The sequence below is a fragment of the Gossypium hirsutum genome, chromosome A09 (genome assembly GCF_007990345.1).
Source record: "Gossypium hirsutum isolate 1008001.06 chromosome A09, Gossypium_hirsutum_v2.1, whole genome shotgun sequence".
NCBI lineage: Eukaryota > Viridiplantae > Streptophyta > Magnoliopsida > Malvales > Malvaceae > Gossypium > Gossypium hirsutum.
This window is the reverse complement of record NC_053432.1, coordinates 61,042,225-61,060,670: the sequence shown is the minus strand read 5'-3', so window position 1 is coordinate 61,060,670 and position 18,446 is coordinate 61,042,225. Positions and strand designations below refer to the sequence as shown.

The following is an 18,446-nucleotide window of genomic DNA, read 5'->3' as shown; positions in this document are numbered from 1 at the left end:
AATTGGAACACCCCAATTAATTTCTATAATGCTTATGAAGGATTGAGAATTTGAAAAACTATGTGAGATAATTAGTCACGATAAATCTTTTTTTTTTTTTGTAATTACAATGTACTACTAGACATGATATAACGAATTAAAATACAATTACATTTTGTCATCCAAAAGCGTTTGAAAAAAAATAAAATTCTTTGTATTTGCAAAAGTGTCGTTACTATCTCGACAATTGCCATGTGCTATCAAAACAAAACTGTCATTACTTTCTTAATCCCCTAAATTGGAATATATCTCTATATTAATGCCGCTCTCAAAACCATTAAATCGAAGGGCATTATTTAAACATACTCGAACCCACAACTTTTAAGTTATAGTAACAATATCGTACCAATTAAACCAATATTCAATTAACTGACAATTTCAATTCGATTTTCCTTTTAATTATTAATTATTTTACTTGGATTCAAATGTGCGTTAGACATGTGTATATATTTAAAGAGTTTTTTTTTTGGAGAATCATACCCAAACCCATATCCAAATATATTCGAAAATGCAAGAAAAATAAGAAATGAGACCAACTTAATATTAGACATTGTAAGTGAACATGGATAATTATAAGCCCTCAATTTACCATAAACATACTAAAGAAATTTCAGTTTCCCATTGTACATTATCGACGTTGCGTGACGGTGTTGGCATGTCGGTCTCTGTGTTCCTTTCAAGCCGGAACACGTATCCGAGGCCACTAAAGTAACGGCGAAGTAAAGGTAGATCGTACAAAGGATTGTCAAGAAACCGAAAGTGGTCAAGAGGAATCTATGCCTCTGAACGAGTGTTGAAAAGCTACCAAACTCTTGGGGTTGCTTCCTCATCGGTACCGACCTCCGATACGGAGTAGAAACCATGCTTTCAACAACCATAGCTTAAGACCGGAAGTCCTTCCCCGATCTGATCTGAAATCATAGGGAAGAGCATGGCTCAAAGACAAAGAACATAGTGTGTAATCATAGGGAAGGACTCGTATTTAGGGAAGGACTCCTACTTCGGCATATGTCGAGTACGAATTCGAACACATGTATGAAGATATAATACTCTAAATACCCTCTTAAATACATTAATTTCTTCAAAAAATTAATTTATAAATGCTCGTGTATATATATCTACAATCAAATTCGAGTAACTTAGTGGCATATTTAGGGGATCATAGTAGCTTCGACCAGCTTAAAATGGAAAATTATCCATTTAAGCCCTTTAAAAATTTTAAAAATTTAAATTAATAAAGATAAAATTACATTTAATCTCTAAAAATATAAAAATTTAATTTAATCTTTTAAAAATTATAAATATATAAACTATTAAAAATTAAAATTTAATTTCTAGCTCCTAAAAAAAATTCTAACTTCCCCGTAGCGTCAAGAAGAAACATTGAACAACCAGCATAACGTAACTCAAAAAAATTAATATAATCAGGTCGGATATTTATCATAAATTTGCTTTCAAATGTCTGGACAACATCTTTATAACCTTTAATTAAATGGGAAAATTCATTTTCAATCCCTCTGAAAATTTAATAATTCAATTTAAGTTTTTTTAACACAAAATTTTATAGTATTATCTCGAACTTTATACAAAATTCCGGGCTTCGTCCCATGATATTCATGCTCGAATATGTATCCAAAACTAACGTCGAATTAGATTACAACAAAGCATATCAACAAACAACATGTTTGTAATTATTTAACCAAAAAATGTTCCTCATTGCAGACATAATGAAAACATGTTATCAACTCAGAATCCTTTTTAAAAAAAAGCCTGAGAAAATTTTTCAAACGTACATGAAAAACCAAATGCCATAACAGAAAAGAAAATCAAAGAATTTTTTTACATTTTTTTCCTACCAAACAAACATCAAATTCAAAAGAAAGAAAGAAAAATCCATCTGTATCATTAAAAAAGAGGAAACAAAACCCAAAACTGGAAATGAATATTAAAAAAAATGGACTTACACAAAGGAGGGAAAATCAAGGTTGGATGATGAAAATGGAAGAAGCAACCAATGGGGGGAGGTATTATTTGGGTGATGTTCGTATGTTTATATAATCACTGAGCTTCCCTTTATCTTCTCCTTATGTCTCGGTGCAAGGGACGTCATAATAGAAAAACAATAATATTAGGGTGCTTTTGTTTTACTGGCAAAACCGTCTTTTTGTTTTTGTTTGGTTAAAAATAATTTATTTTATAGTCAATATCAAAGTCAAAAATTTTATTTGGGTATCGGAATTAAATTATATATTTTTATAATAGTAAAAATATAAATATAATTTTTTCATTTTAATAATTTATATTTTAATAATTTTTAAATAATTAAATCAATTTTTTATCATTTTAAAGGGGTCAAAGTGTAATTTTATCATTACTAGTTTAAAATTTTATAAATTATAAAGAACCTAAATAAAAAATTTTTGGGCCGGCCCCTACCACCCCTTAGATCTACCCCTACTCCTCGAATAGAGATTAAAAAAGAAGAAATTCTTAATTCCATGGGTTTGTCCCTGCCACCCCTTAAATCTGCCCCTACTCCTCGAATAGAGATTAAAAAAGAAGAAGAAATTCTTAATTCCATGGGTTTGAGTGTCGGGTATTTTTCAAAACCAAATTATAATTTTGTATTCTTGAATGTAGCAAGTAGATTCATTTTGATTTTTGAAAATAAAAAATATATGAAGTTTGATAATACATCATTAGCTTGTGTCACATCATCACTTGAAAATTAAAAAAATTATATAAATTTTCATGTGATGACATGATAGAATCTTAGAGTGCCACATACAATTTTCTAATAACCGAACCAGTGATTGAACTGATTAGACCACTGATTCTCAATTTAATCGGTTTGATCAATTCAATTACTAGACAAAAAATAATTAAAATTTCATAAAAGATTTTATTAAACCGATTCAACTTATTCAACTCCTGGTTTTGTCCCAGTATTCCATTCAATCAATTCAACCCCTTAGTGTGGACCAATATACATGTTCTAAGAACATTGGTCACATCATCAAATCTTGATGAAATCCAAGTTTAAGGGACCAAAATAGATCTAGTTGCGAAGTTTAGGTACCAAAGTGAGACAAAAAAAATACAATTACCAAAATGAACAAAAAAGGATATAAGTATCAAAGTGAACCTCGTTGTCAAGTTTAGAGACCAAAAATTATATTATCCCTTAAGAAAAATCCATCCCGCCTCAACCTAGTATAATTACCAAAGTACCATTATATATAATGTAACACCCCTCACTCTTATCCAACGCAGGGACAGGGTTTGAGGCGTTACCAGACTTAAACATTTACAACATGCAAAATCGGGCCACAAAATTTTTTTCCAAAGTTAAAACATCTTAAACACATGCATATCGTCCCTTATATAGGCCTTTGAAGCCTATAACACACATGTTATAAAACTAGGTCCCTATACATGCCACTCACTTGATAATTCTAGCATATGTGTTTATACTCTCAAGGTATTAGCTTGATAGTGTGATACTGCTTCCGACGATCTCCAACCCTGAGCTAACCTGACAACACTAAAAGAAATGGAAAAGAGGGGGTAAGCTTTACGCTTAGTAAGCTCACATGAAAATAATAAGCAATTTACTAACATGCTTTCCATAGTAAAACTAACCCAATTCTACATTTACACATGTTCTGGTTAAGCTACTTTCTTAAGTTACAGTCACTAAATCATTTATATCTAGAGTTAAGAAACTCAAAATTAAGATCTGTAATTTTTTCCAGAAACTAGACTCATATATATTTCTACCATAAAATTTTCAGAATTTTTGGCCCAGCCAATAAATACAGTTTATTATTCAAAGTCTCCCCTGTTTCACTGTTAGACAACTTCAACCTTTCTTCACTAAAATTTATTATCTCATAGTACGAGACTCGGATAATGTTCCGGTCTCTTTCTCCTAAAAGTATACTCATTAAGGATTCTAAGCATATAAATTATAACCCATAATTATTTTTATACAATTTTTAACAATTTTTCCAAGTCAAAACAGGGGATCTTGAATTCATTCTGACACTATCTCACAGAAATTAAAATATCTCATAATATATAACTCTTTTGCTCCCCCTGTTTCTTTTATATAAAATAGCCTCATTAAGCTTTAATTCCATAATTTATTTGAAATTTAATTCAACCTACACAATTTTTGGTGAATTTTCAAAGTCACACAACTGCTGCTGTCCAACACTGTTTTACTACTAAAATTCACTCTTACATAATTTCACTTAATCCATTTTGTCTTATCGAAGTTCACTCAAATATCGAGCATATTGCTCAAAATTTTCTTAAACATATACCTGCACTTATTCATCATATAATCATGTTCACATGTATTTTTACTTAATCGATTTTCCCGTTGAACTCTTCAAAATAATAACTGATACTCAATTGCCTGCACATATTTTCACACTTGTAGCCAAAGCTATCTGGTACGCATAGTAGCCTGCACTTAGTACTACACATGCAACCAATTATCCGGTACACGTAGTAGCCTGCAATTAGTATTACATACGTGACCTAACCATCTGATACATGTAGTAGCCTGCACTTAGTACTACACACGTGATCGAAGTTATCGAGTATGCATAGTAGCCTGCACTTAGTACTACACACATGACCTCACAATAGATCATTTGTATCATTTCTATTCCGAAGGCTCAACCGGGAAATTCCTCACTTTCCAACATGTTACAATTTATTCATAGTCCTTTTTCAATTTGCAATTTACAATAAATAATCATTCTATAGGCAGCCACATTTCATATGATAACAAAATATAATAAAATAAGAAGAATCAATAAATTATTTACGTACAAATTTACCCCGGATCCAGAAATGGCAATTTACCATTCTAGTCTATAACATTGTATTTTCCTGATTTAAGCCCAAATCTCGATTTCCTTGATCTATAATATCACACTTAGCCTATTAATTAGTCACACTATTCATATGGGTCTAAAAATCATATTTTTAAAAATTTTCATTTTGACCCCTAAACTTTTGCATATTTTCACTTTTGCCCCAAGGTTCGGAAATTAAACTTCTTCCTATTTTCTTATGTTTTATGACATGCTGATCATTTTTCCCTTCTATAGAAACATCAAATTCTCACTCTAACATGTACTTATGAACATTAGGTATTTTTACCGATTATGTCGTTTTACTCGTTTTCACGTAAAATCGCTTAGCAAAAGTTGTTTAACACAATTTCAAGCTTCATATTCTACCATTAAACATCAAAATACATGCATATCATTCATGTGTAAATTTTTAAACAAATCCTAACTCAAAATAATGCTAGAAATGAGCAAATCATGTTACCGGGATTTCAAAAATACATAGAACATTAAAAACGGAGCTCGGAATCACTTACTATTAAGCTTTGAAGCTTGGCCAAACCCTAAACATGGCTTCTATTGGTGCATTCTGCTGTAGCAAGAAGAAAGAGACACATTTGGGGTTTAAAATTTGTCTTTTAATTCATTTTACCCTTAAATGACCAAAATGCCCTTTTTACTATTCTTTCAAATTTTACCCAAACAAGGCCATTTTTGTCCAAAAATTTATAAAATGGTTTAATTATCATTTAAGGACCTCCTATTGAAAATTTCATGACAATTAGACATCTCTAACATATAAAACTCAACTTTTACACTTTTTACAATTTAGTCCTTTTTACTAAATTGAGTGCCCAAACGTCGAAATTTTCGAACGAAATTTTCATGAAATCATTTTGTGAAATCATAGACCATAAAAATATAATAAAAATAAAATTTTCCTCATCGGATTTGTGGTCCTAAAACCATTGTTCCGACTAAGCCCCAAATCGGGATGTTACATATAATACTAGTTAGAAATATATGATAATGAAATTTATATTAATGTTTATACATTAAAGCTAGAAAAAAAATTAATAGGAAAGTAAACAACATAAATAGTTACTGTTGTAACCATTTTTTTGAAAAAACGGGTATCGACTTGGAGAAAAAAAAAACAAAAACAAGAGTCGCCACCAATCTTTTTAGGTGTGATCGGATCACCCTAAGTTAATCATTTTAATAAAAGTTAAGATTTACTAAAACGATAATTTTTGGTCCACGAAAATCAGAAAATGAGTTCGGGAGTCGGTTACGCACGAGGAAGGATTAGCATCCTCGATACGCCCAAAATTGGTACCTAGTTGATTAATTAGTGTCTTAGTGTCGAAAATTTGAAAACTTGAAAGAATTTAAAATACGATTCCTCTTTGTAAAGAAAATGCTCAAATGTTAAGGACCTTCTCGTCTCACAATATAAAATGTCACATCCAGTAAGTTAGGACACGACATCTTGAATTTTCGAGAGCGAGCTTGCCTTTTATATAAAAATTCGTGTATTTCAAAAGGTTATTCAGTTAGTTAAGGTGAACGAGGAAAATCGAAATCCAGTAAGTTAGGGCACGTTTCCTCGAATTCCCGAACACCGAATATTACCTTTTCTTGCAAAAATCTTATTTCGAGGTAACAAAATGCCATACCCAGTAAGTTAGGGCACAACACCTCGTATCTCCGAGAATAAGCATTTTTCAAAACTCATGTCGCGATTTAAAAGAGTATTCCGTTATTTAGGTTAAAGGAGAAAAATCGAAACCCAGTAAGTTAGGGCACGATTGTCTCGAATTACCAAATACGGAATGTTACTTTTATGAAGGAATTATTTTAAGGTATTGAGTGAAAAATATGGTGTGATTTATTGTAAAACGTAAAACCAAATCATGGTGCTAATACACAATAATAAGTGCGACAGTATCCATAACAATGATATAAGCGATTATAAAAAGATGAAAACAAGGCTAGCAATATAAAAACATAAAACACGAGCATCAGGCAAATGATCGAATAAAAAATAAATAAAACATGGCAAAATAAAAATAAAAATGACAATGATAACGAAAATGATAACAAAAATAATAATATAAATAATAATAGCATAGAATGATAATAATATACATATGGTATTAAAATATATACGTAATAATAGAAATAAAAGTATATATAACATTAAAAATATATGTACGGGATACATATGTGAAATAAGCACATAATAGTTATAAAAATATGAATAATATGATATTTACAATATATATATATATATATAAAACATAATGAAAAATGATGTGCATGATATTAATATACAAGATATAGTTTAAAACATAAACGTAAGATAACATGAGAAATGAAAACATATAAATGATATAGTATTAAGGTATATGTATAACAATAAAAATATAATATTAAAATATATATATACACGCAATATATAAAAAAACATATCCGTATATGTATACATAATAAAATGCAATATTTAAAATATTTACATAGTATATACATGCTAAAAAATGATAATAATGTTTAAGAATAAATATTAATGATATTACCTAGATATATACATTTATGTTAAAATGAGTACATGATAGTATGTACACAATATACATAATATATTAAAAATATATATATACATATAATATTTATAAAATATATACATAAAGTATACATATATACATATTTATAATACTTAAAAGGAACAAATGTACATAATAATGCTAATACATATTTGTGTAGTGCAATGTATATACATCAAATGAATATATATATATATAACATAAAAATACATTAATAAAAAAACAATAATATTAAACTATTAATAATACTGTATACCATATATACATAAGTATTAAATAAAGGTAGGACGAAATTGGATTGAAAGCAGAATCTTAGAGGTGAATTTTAAAATAAATAAAAGGAGAAGGGGACTGATTTGAACAAACGAGCAAACAGAAGAGCCTGAAGGAGCAAATAATCCATCCTTTCTAAGCGGCGCCGTTCGTTGGTTCGTCAGTTATGGGGTTCGAGGGTTAAATTGCAATAGAATAAACAAGTCGTGGCTAAATTAAAGAAGCAAAAAGGACCGCATTGGAATATCCTCATAGAGCGAAAGGACCAAGGGTGCAAATAGACCCTTGGTCAAAAAACACGCGGATCCTAGGCCATCTCGGGTCGGTTTGTTGGGTTCCCTCCCCAAAACGACGTCGTTTTGCGTCTGGAGAGGGTTCCCCAAAATGCTGCCGTTTCAAAGGCCTATAAAAGCCAAAAAAAAATTTAAAATTTCATTCTTCCTGCGTTTGAGAAAAAAAAAGGGGAAAAATGGGCTTTTTCTCTCTGGGGAAGACCCAGAACCGGCCAAGGGATCCGGCCACCCTCCACCGTGGCTCCGCCGTTCGCCGCCGCCTCCGGCCACCGTGTTAAAAATGTAGTTTTTTTATTTAATGTATATATATGTAATATATGTATTATTTTTTAATAAAATATAGATTATATAGTAAAGTCGAAAAAAAGAAAAGAAAAAAAAGATAAAAAGGCACAAGACCTTCGATTTGGCCTTTGATGTTTCTTGCTGATGATTTAGTATATTGAAGCCTCTTTTTTGACGATGCTATTCCCTTGTATTTTTATTGATGTTCTTTGTTTTTGAATTCAAAAAGAAAAAAAAAGAGAGAAAACCTCTTTTTACATTGTATGTTCGGGCTTATATAGCCGTTTACACTACCACCATCTTTTGCTTTCTGCCTTTTCTTTATTAATTTTTGCAGGTGAACGTGGTGGAGCAGAGGCCACTTGCAGGCGTCGGTGGTGGATGGGGTAGGGAGCATGTGCTGATGGCTAGGGTTTTAGGTTTTTTCTGTATGTTAAGGTATTTAGTGGGCTTCGGTTTGATTTATTTGGGCCAAAATTGGGCTTCTACAGCTGCCCCTCTTTGCTTGTTGTCGTGTAACGAGAACAGAGCAAAGACTTAAGAAAGACCAATTTTGCCCGGTCTCACTGTGTCTGGACTTGTTTAGCGCTCCTTTTCTCCAAGTAGCATTATTCCAATCTTGTTGCTTCGCTTCACTTCACTGCTTTACTGTAGCTTCAAGAAGGTAAGGTTTGCTTTGATCTGCTCCACTGCAACTCCATGGAGATAAGACACGTGACTTCAATCAATTCCACTGAAACTTCGAGGAGACCTGCTGTAGCTTCGCTTAATCTACTGAAACTTTAAGGAGATCTGCTGTGGCTTTTAGCTGCTCCAACGCCATTTCAGGGAGAAGATATTTGATTTTTAACTTGTTACCCTACTACTTAGGGGGTTAAGGCTTGTCATCATTGATCTGTTTCCCTATTGCTTAGGGGTTTAGATCTGTAAACTCAGCTTGTTACCCTACTGCTTAGGGCAATAATATCTATAAACTTCAGCTTGTTATCCTACTGCTTAGGGGGTTAGAGCTTAGTGGTTTGAATCTGCTTCACTGCATTCGAGGAGGCAAAATTCGATGTATTTGATCTGCTCCACTGCAACTTCAGGGAGGTGAGATCTGTGATTTTCAGCCTGTTACCCTACTGCTTAGGGGGTTAAGGCCCATCTTCTTTGATCTGTTTCCCTACTGCTTAGGGTGATAAGATTTGTAAATCTTCAATCTGCTTCACTGCAACTTCAGGAAGACAAGATTCGCTGGATTCGATCTGTTCCACTGCAACTTCAGGGAGACAAAATCTGTAATTTTCAACCTATTACCCTACTACTTAGGGGGTTAAGGTCTATAAATTTGGCTTGTTACCCTATTGCTTAGGGGGTTAAAGCTCATTATCTTCGATCTGTTTCCTTACTGCCTAGGGTGATAAGATCTATGAACTTCAGCTTGTTACCCTACTGCTTAGGGGGTTAAAGCTCGTTGCCTTCGATCTGTTTCCCTACTGCTTAGGGGGTAAGATTTGTAAATCTTCAATCTGCTTCACTGCAACTTCAGGAAGACAAAATTCGCTGGATTCGATCTGTTCCACTGCAACTTCAGGGAGACAAAATCTGTAATTTTCAACCTATTACCCTACTACTTAGGGGGTTAAGGTCTGTAAATTTGGCTTGTTACCCTACTGCTTAGGGGGTTAAAGCTCATTATCTTCGATCTGTTTCCCTACTGCTTAGGGTGATAAGATCTATGAACTTCAGCTTGTTACCCTACTGCTTAGGGGGTTAAAGCTAGTTGCCTTCAATCTATTCCCCTACTGCTTATGGGTTAAGATCTGTGAATTCACTGATTCTAGAGATATGACCTGTAGAATCAGTTCCATGTATTTATGCTTATGTCAAAGAATTAGGATGTTATGATCAAAATGAATCAAATGTTCCTAATTAGATGCACTTATGAATGATCTATGAATGTATGAGTGCAGCATGTTGTGAGCGTGAATCCCTGTTTTGCTCTTTGTTCATCAAGGTTCCTTCACTGAAATGGTACCCTGTCTTCTTGTTCAGCTCAAATTTTGAACAGAAAACCCGAAGAGGTAGTCTCAGTTTAAACTCTTTCTTCTCAGATGCTTCCAATCTTTGAGTTTGGTTAGTTCTAAAAAAATAGTCCTGTTTCAGGTTCCTGTACTATTTAGAAACTTTCAGAGTAATATGTAGAACTCTTTTTGCGAAAATGGTTTTAGTCCATTAATCATCATTTCAATGCAAAATGCTTGAAAAAGATCATAACAATGGCAAAACTGAAATTTATCAGAAACAACATTTGAAGGGTATAGATTAATCACAGTCAACAAACATTGCTGGAATACAAAATGAATAAAATGGAATAGGTGCCCCAGATATCGCAGCGTGAATTTCTCTGTACTGACTTCTTGAAGACTCCTTTTTTGCCCAATATGTGTTTAGGGGATCTAGAGTACTCTTGCAGATGTCCCAAGACGTAACATCTCTCCTCTTTGTTAATTTAAGTACCATAAGACCATCGCATGCCCCACCTTTGATCAAAATTTGAATCGCCCTTTACGGGTTTTCAATTCAAAATCCCTTTGGTCTCAAGGTGCTCTTTGCGAGTTTTCACCCTGGCCTCTCCTCTTTTTTTCTCTTTTTTTTAGGCGAAGTATTTCTTAAACGAATCCGAATTCACAGGACTGGATAAGGTCTTGCCATCCATTTTAGCCAATATCAATGCTCCGCCAGAAAAGGCTTTCTTCACCACATAAGGCCCTTCCCAATTTGGCATCCATTTTCCTCTGAAGTCCTTTTGTATGGGCAGGATCTTTTTCAGTACTAGGTCTCCCTCGTGGAACTCTCTCGGACGAATCTTTTTGTTGTAAGCTCGCGCCATTCGCTTTTGGTACATCTGACCATGGCGAATAGCCCGTAGCCTCTTTTCTTCAAATCAAATTCAACTGATCGTATTGGAACTGGATCCATTCCGCTTCATCCAACTTTACTTCTGACAAAACTCTGAGGGAAGGAATCTCGACCTCGATAGGTAAAACTGCTTCCATCCCATAAACTAATGAGAAAAGCATTGCCCCAGTAGAAGTTCTGATAGACGTTCGATAAGCATAGAGGGCGAATGGTAGCTTCTCATGCCAATCTTTATAAGTTTCTGTCATCTTTCCTACAATCTTCTTGATGTTCTTATTGGCTGTTTCGACTGCACCGTTCATTTTCGGGCGATACGGTGACGAGTTGTGATGTCTGATCTTGAACTGACTGCAGACATCCGCTATCGTGCTATTGTTCAAATTCAATGCGTTGTCAGACATGATCCTTTCCGGCATTCCATATCGACAGATGATTTTCTTTTTCAGGAACTTGCTAACTGCTGATTTAGTGACATTGGCATATGAAGCGGCCTCCACCCATTTGGTGAAATAATCGATGACCACAAAGATGAAACGATGCCCATTTGAAGCTTTTGGCGAAATTGGCCCAATCACATCCATGCTCCACATCGAGAAAGGCCATGGCGAAGTCATGACATGCAGAGGTGAAGGAGGTACATTAATCTTGTCTCCATAGATTTGGCACTTATAACATCTTTTGGCGTAGTTAATACAGTCTCCTTCCATGGTGGACCAATAATAACCGAACCTCATAATTTACCTGGCCATTGTAAAACCATTAGCATGTGTCCCGCAGACACCCTCATGGACTTCTTCCAAGATTTTCTTAGCCTCAATGGCGTTTACACATCTTAACAGTACCTGATCCTTTCTTCTTTTGTATAGGATCTCCCCATCTAAAACATAGTCACTGGCCAGTCTTCTCAACGTTCTTTTTTCGTTCTCAGTAGCTTGGTCGGGGTACTCGCGATTCTTCACATATCGTAGGATATCGTGGTACCAAGGGCGATCATCATTTCCTCTTCTTCTTCGAGGTTGTAACAATAAGCCGGGGCCTCGTAAATGCTCATTTGGATTGGTTTCACATCCTCTGGTTGGTTCACATTAATCATAGAAGCTAAAGTTGCTAGGGCGTCAGCCATCTGATTTTCTTCTCGTGGGAGGTAGTAGAAGATAATATCATCAAACTCTTTAATTAACTCAAGGATCAACCTCCGGTAATTGATCAATTTGGGGTCTCTTGTCTCCCATTCACCTTTGAGCTGATAAATCACTAGGGCAGAATCTCCATATACCTCTAACACCTTGATTTTACGTTCTATGGCCGCACGTATTCCCATGATGCATGCTTCGTATTCTGCCATATTGTTCGTGCAGTCAAAATTCAATTTACTAGTGAATGGATTGTAATCTCCGTTCGGGGACACCAAAACTGCCCCGATTCCGTTACCCACGGCATTTGATGCTCCGTCAAAGTTTAGCTTCCAAAGGTAACCTTCTTGAGGGTCTTCTTCAGTGGTTGCTATGCACATTAGATCTTCATTTGGGAAATCAAAGTTCAGAGGCTCGTAGTCCTCTAGGGCTCTGCTGGCTAAGAAATCTGCTATCGCACTCCCTTTCACGGCCTTCTGGTTCACATAGACTATATCGAATTCAGAAAGTAGAATTTTCCATCGGGCCATTCTCCCGTTTAAGGCAGTCGACTCCATCAAGTACTTCAGAGGATCCATTTTAGAGATCAGCCAAGTTGTGTGGTACAACATGTATTGTCTCAGTCTACGGGTTGTCCAGATCAAGGCACAGCACAACTTTTCAATGAACGAGTATCTCGTCTCACACTCAGTAAACTTTTTACTGAGGTAATATATCACTCTTTCTTTTCTTCCCGATTTATCGTGTTGGCCAAGCACGCATCCCATAGAATTTTCAAATACCGTCAAATACAGTATCAGTGGCTTATCTGGATTAGGTGGTGTCAACACTGGAGCATTAGAAAAATATTGCTTAACTTTGTCGAAGGTCTTCTGGCATTCCTCGTCCCAACCACCAGGGTTGTGTTTCTTAAGGAGACGAAATATGGGGTCACATTTCTCGGTTAGTTGTGAAATAAACCGAGCGATGTAATTTAGTCTTCCTAGGAATCCTCGAACTTCCTTCTGAGTGCGTGGTGGAGGTAACTCTTGTATGGCTTTGACTTTGTCTGGGTCAATCTCAATCCCTTTTCCACTGACCACGAATCCTAGCAGTTTTCCTGACCTAGCTCCGAAGGTACATTTTACGGGATTGAGTTTCAACTAGAATTTTCTCAACCTCAAAAATAATTTCCTCAAGACTTGCACATGCTCTTCTTCTGTCTGAGATTTGGCGATCATGTCGTCGACATAGACTTCAATTTCTTTATGCATCATATCATGAAATAGGGTTACCATGGCTCTCTGATATGTTGCTCCTGCCTTTTTCAATCCGAATGGCATTACTTTATAACAAAAGGTTCCCCACATGGTCACAAATGTGGTTTTATTCATGTCTTCAGGATGCATCTTGATCTGATTGTACCCCGAGAAACCATCCATGAAGAAGAAGAGTGAGTAACCTGCTGTGTTGTCCACTAAGGTGTCGATATGAGGCAACGGGAAATTATCTTTCGGGCTGGCCTTGTTTAAGTCTCTGTAGTCTACACACATCCGTACCTTTCCATCTTTTTTAAGGACGGGGACGATGTTGGCTACCCATTCCAAGTACTTAACTACTTGTAAGAAACCAGCATCAAATTGCTTCTTGACCTTCTCTTTTATCTTCAACAGAACATCGAGCCGCATCTTTCGAAGCTTTTGCTGAACTGGCTTGCATTCTTCTTTGATGGGGAGCCTGTGTACCACAATGTCAGTACTTAGCCCAGGCATATCCTGATATGACCATGCAAAGACATCTTTGAACTCCTGGAGTAACTCAATAAGGTCCCGCTTTGTCTCTGTGGTGATGCAAGTTCCGATCTTTACTTCTCTCCTTTCTAGTTCATCTTCCAAGTTCACGACTTCTACGATCTCTTTGTAGGGTAGAGTCTGTTTCTCTTCGTGTTCTACCATCCTTAACAAATCAGGGGATAAGTTACAGTCTCCGTCATCCTCAAAGTCTTGGGATCCCTCCAGACAAATATCTCGCTCAAAAGGAGATTCTGAATTAGTAGCAACGTCACTCGCATCATTGATATCTGGAGACCTGTTGTAGGTGTGAAGGAAGATGCAAAGAAAAAGAGAATCTAAGAACAATGATATGTGTGGTATGATCATGAATGAAAGAATAAAAGAATATTTGCACGGAATAAGTCAAAAGGATGTATTTCATTGAAATAACGATTTCGAACATAAGCCTATTTCACAAAATGACACTTGTTACTCCTAGGCCTAGAGCAATAAGTGTGTTTTGGACATTACTCTGAGTTAGTTCTAAAGACTACAGGAACCTCTTTCGCAGTCCAATTATTCAGAACACTTCCCGGCTCATAGGGGCGAATGCCTGACAAATTCTTTGCCCCCGTCCCTTCTTCATATGTGGCGTTGATGTCCAAACTCTCCATCATTCCTTCCAAGATTTCTTTTCCCGATGTTTTCCACTCGGAGTGAATGACCCCTCCAGACACAAAAGTCTTCGATATATGGGGGAAGATCATTGGTTCCCATTCGATTTCTCCCCCGCTCAATCGCGCTCTCCTTCTTTCTTGCTTCTTCTCAAGTTCCTTCTTTCTTTGCTTCATGTCCGTCTTAAACCCTAACCCAAAACGGTCTTGTTTGTCCTTCATCATTGGTACATTAATCCTTCCTTGGAGGTATCTCCCGAGTCCTCTTCCAGGTAGAGCCCCCTTTCCCACAGTTAACCGTAGTCCCATTCTTGTAGTTTCAGATAACCTGGGCATTGGGATCTTATTTCCTTCGATGATGAACGTCGCGTTCACAAACTCCAAAGATCGAAAAGAGCACTCGATCGCTTCTTCATTTGTCTCCAGATATGGGGCATCACTGGTTATTGCCGCGATGATATCCTCTTCAGCATTGATTGTTACTAACAGACCTTCGGTCACTAATTTCAACTTTTGATGCAGCGATGAAGGGACTGCCCCCGCTGAGTGTATCCATGGCCTCCCCAATAGGCAATTATACGAAGGCTTAATGTCCATGACCAAGAAATCTACCTCGTATGTGCTCGGCCCGATTAAGAGGGGTACTTCAATTCTCCCCATTACCCTCCTTTCCGTGCCGTCAAATTATCTCACTACACTTTGGCATGTCTTCATATGGGAACTGTCCACTGGCAACCTACTCAGCGTAGATAGGGGTAGGACATTTAGTGCAGACCCATTGTCAATCAATACCCCCGGTAACGTGTACCCTTTACAGCGAGTCGTGATGTGCAACGCTTTAGTTGATCCTCGGCCCCCTGGCGGTACCTCATCGTCATTGAAGAATATAAAGTTGTCGGCACTTATATTGTTGACTAAGCGGTCTAGTTTGTTTACAGAGATATCGTTAGCAACATAAGTTTCATTCAGCACCTTCATCAATGCGCTGCGATAAATTTCGGAACTTAAAAGTAAGGCCAGTACCGATATACGCGCTGGCTGTTTGTGCAACTGTTCTACGACACTATATTCGCTGTGCTTTAGGAATTTTAAGAATTTCTTGGCTTCTTTTTCAGTCACTGATTCATTAACATTTGGTTCATGCCCCGCCGGCTTCTCTTTCTTTTGCTCAATTGCTAATGATTTTTCTTTAACCTGCTCGACTTTTGTATTTAGGGTATAACGCCTTCCGCTGCGCGTATAAAAACCTTCGTCTTGAACTTTCTCTGATGCATTAATCGGGGTTTCCTTTCCCGGGAATGTCACATTGCAGCTATAGTTCCACGGTACCCTTTTGCTATCTTCATAAGGAAAAGCAACGGGCTTTTGGATTACGACCTTTGGCGCAACTCGTGCCCCGAATTTATTCATTCTCGGACGTGATATGATAACCACTGGGTGGTTGACTTTGTAATTATCCTTCGTTGACCCCTCTTCGGAGGCACACACATCTGCTTCTTCCAGGCTCCCGACATATTCGAAGAATTCCAGCTCCTTATTATCCATCAATCCTTGTACTAAAGCCCTGAATTGGCTGCATTTCTGAATCTCATGATCCTCTTGATCGTGGAACTCACAATAATTCTTCGCTTCTCGAGGCCTGACCCCCGAATTCTGTGTCATCAAACCTCTTTCCACCATTTTCTTCCATACTTCTTTCAATGGGGTATTCACTTCTGCAACATTCATCTTAATTTCTTTCCCCGAATTCTGGATTATCGCATTTATTCCCTTATCCCCATGGTTAGGTAATGGATTATCTGTATTGGATGCATCATCAAATTTTACAATCCCCATGTTGATGAGTCTTTCAACCAATTTCTTGAAAGTGGTGCAATTTTCTATCGAGTGTCCTGTGGCTCCCGCATGGTATTCGCATTGGGCATTTGCGTCATACCATTTGGGGTATGGAGGTTGCATTGGCTTTAGATAGAAGGGAGACACGACATGTGCATCAAATAAACTCTGGTATAACTCATTGTACGTCATTGAATGGGCGTAAATTGAAGTTTCTCCCTGTTTTGTTTTGTGTTGGGCTCTTGTCGGGGTGGGCCTTGCTGTCCAGTAGTTGTCGACCTTGGTTGGTTTACGGTGATCGACTTCGAATATGAGCTCACATTATTCACCTCGTGCTCTTTCTTTCTCGGCGCTGTCCTCTTAGTATTTTCCCCAGCCTCTATTTTCCCACATCTTATGGCATTTTCTATCATTTCTCCAGACATTACTATGTCCGAAAAACTCTTGGTTGCGCTACCCAGCATATGGTTAATAAAATGTGCCTTCAGGGTATTGATGAAGAGCATAGTGGTTTCCTTTTCCAACAGAGGGGGTTGGACCTGTGTGGCCACTTCTCTCCATCGCTGGGCGTACTGCCTAAAGCTCTCATTATGCTTCTTTTCCATATTCTGTAAAGTGATTCTATCAGGGGCTATGTCTGCCACATGACCGTACTGCTTCATGAAGGCTTGTGCTAAATCTTTCCATGAACTGATCTGGGCGTGACTCAGTTAGTTGTACCATCTAGAAGCGACCCCAACCAGACTTTCTTGGAAGCAGTGAATTAATAGCTGGTCATTGTTGACATGGCCTGCCATTCGTCTGCAGAACATAGTGATGTGAACTTCGGGACAGCTAGTCTCGTTGTATTTCTCAAATTCCGGAGTTTTGAACTTGGGAGGGAGTACCAGGTCTGGAACCAAACTTAATTCTTTAGCGTCGATTCCACCACGATAGTCGGTGCTTTCCATTTCTTTAAATTTTTCTTCCAACCATCTACACCTTTCTTCAAGCTCTCTCGGGAGTTCTACCTTTGTCTTTTCTGCTTCTATTACTTCATCAAGATTGAGGACCACAGGGTTGGTTGGATGGTCCCCCAGATTAGAGCCCGAGCCGGCCTGATAATTCATCGGTGCCGAAGCACCGACCTGAAATGGTTGGGGCCTAATTGTGACCGATGGCCTTCTTGGGTACATGTCAGGTTGTGCTTGAACGTCTGCTGGGGCAAAACCCGGAGGGTAGGTAGGATATTCATTATCTTCTTCCGCATTGATCAAAGGGCTTTTCCCTTTTTCTAATCCGCCAGCCAATAGACGAGTTAATTGGTCTATCATGCTTTTCTGGGATTCCAACATATGGTCCCTCATATCCTGCTGGATTTTGGCAAGCTGTTCTTGCATATGTGTTTGTAATTGATCCTGCATCTCTTTTTGTATTTGTTCCAATCTCTCTAACCTTTGGTCCATTGCTCTTGTTTTTCCCCTTGTACCGAAACGATGCTCCAGGGTAACTGCCATGATTTTTAGGGTTCCTTGTGAGTTTTAGTGCGTATGATGCAATGCTGATGCATGAATGCAATGAATGCGATGAATGCAAAAAGGCGTTGATTCCAATTCGATTTCATTAGAGTAACTTTTCTAGAAAACAAGTTTCTTTACATAAAATAGATTACATATAAGGCTTAGCCCTGATGCTTAAGGCCTTGACCTGCCTAAGAAGCCAAGCTAGCTTTTGCCCTCGGTCCGATTCTGACTCGTATTTTAAACTCAGCACATCGGCTTGTACTGCTAATGTTTGCAAGTGATCAG

At 37.0% G+C, this 18,446-nt stretch overlaps 1 long non-coding RNA gene across 1 annotated transcript; it reads right to left on the bottom strand.

The window, feature by feature from the left end:
- Positions 1 to 559: 559 nt before the first annotated feature.
- Positions 560 to 2,072, bottom strand: LOC121206078 (uncharacterized). Its single transcript, XR_005901063.1, has 2 exons — positions 2,004 to 2,072; positions 560 to 950 (listed from the first exon to the last, which is right to left on the bottom strand). It is a non-coding gene; the product is annotated as an uncharacterized lncRNA (long non-coding RNA).
- Positions 2,073 to 18,446: the final 16,374 nt, after the last annotated feature.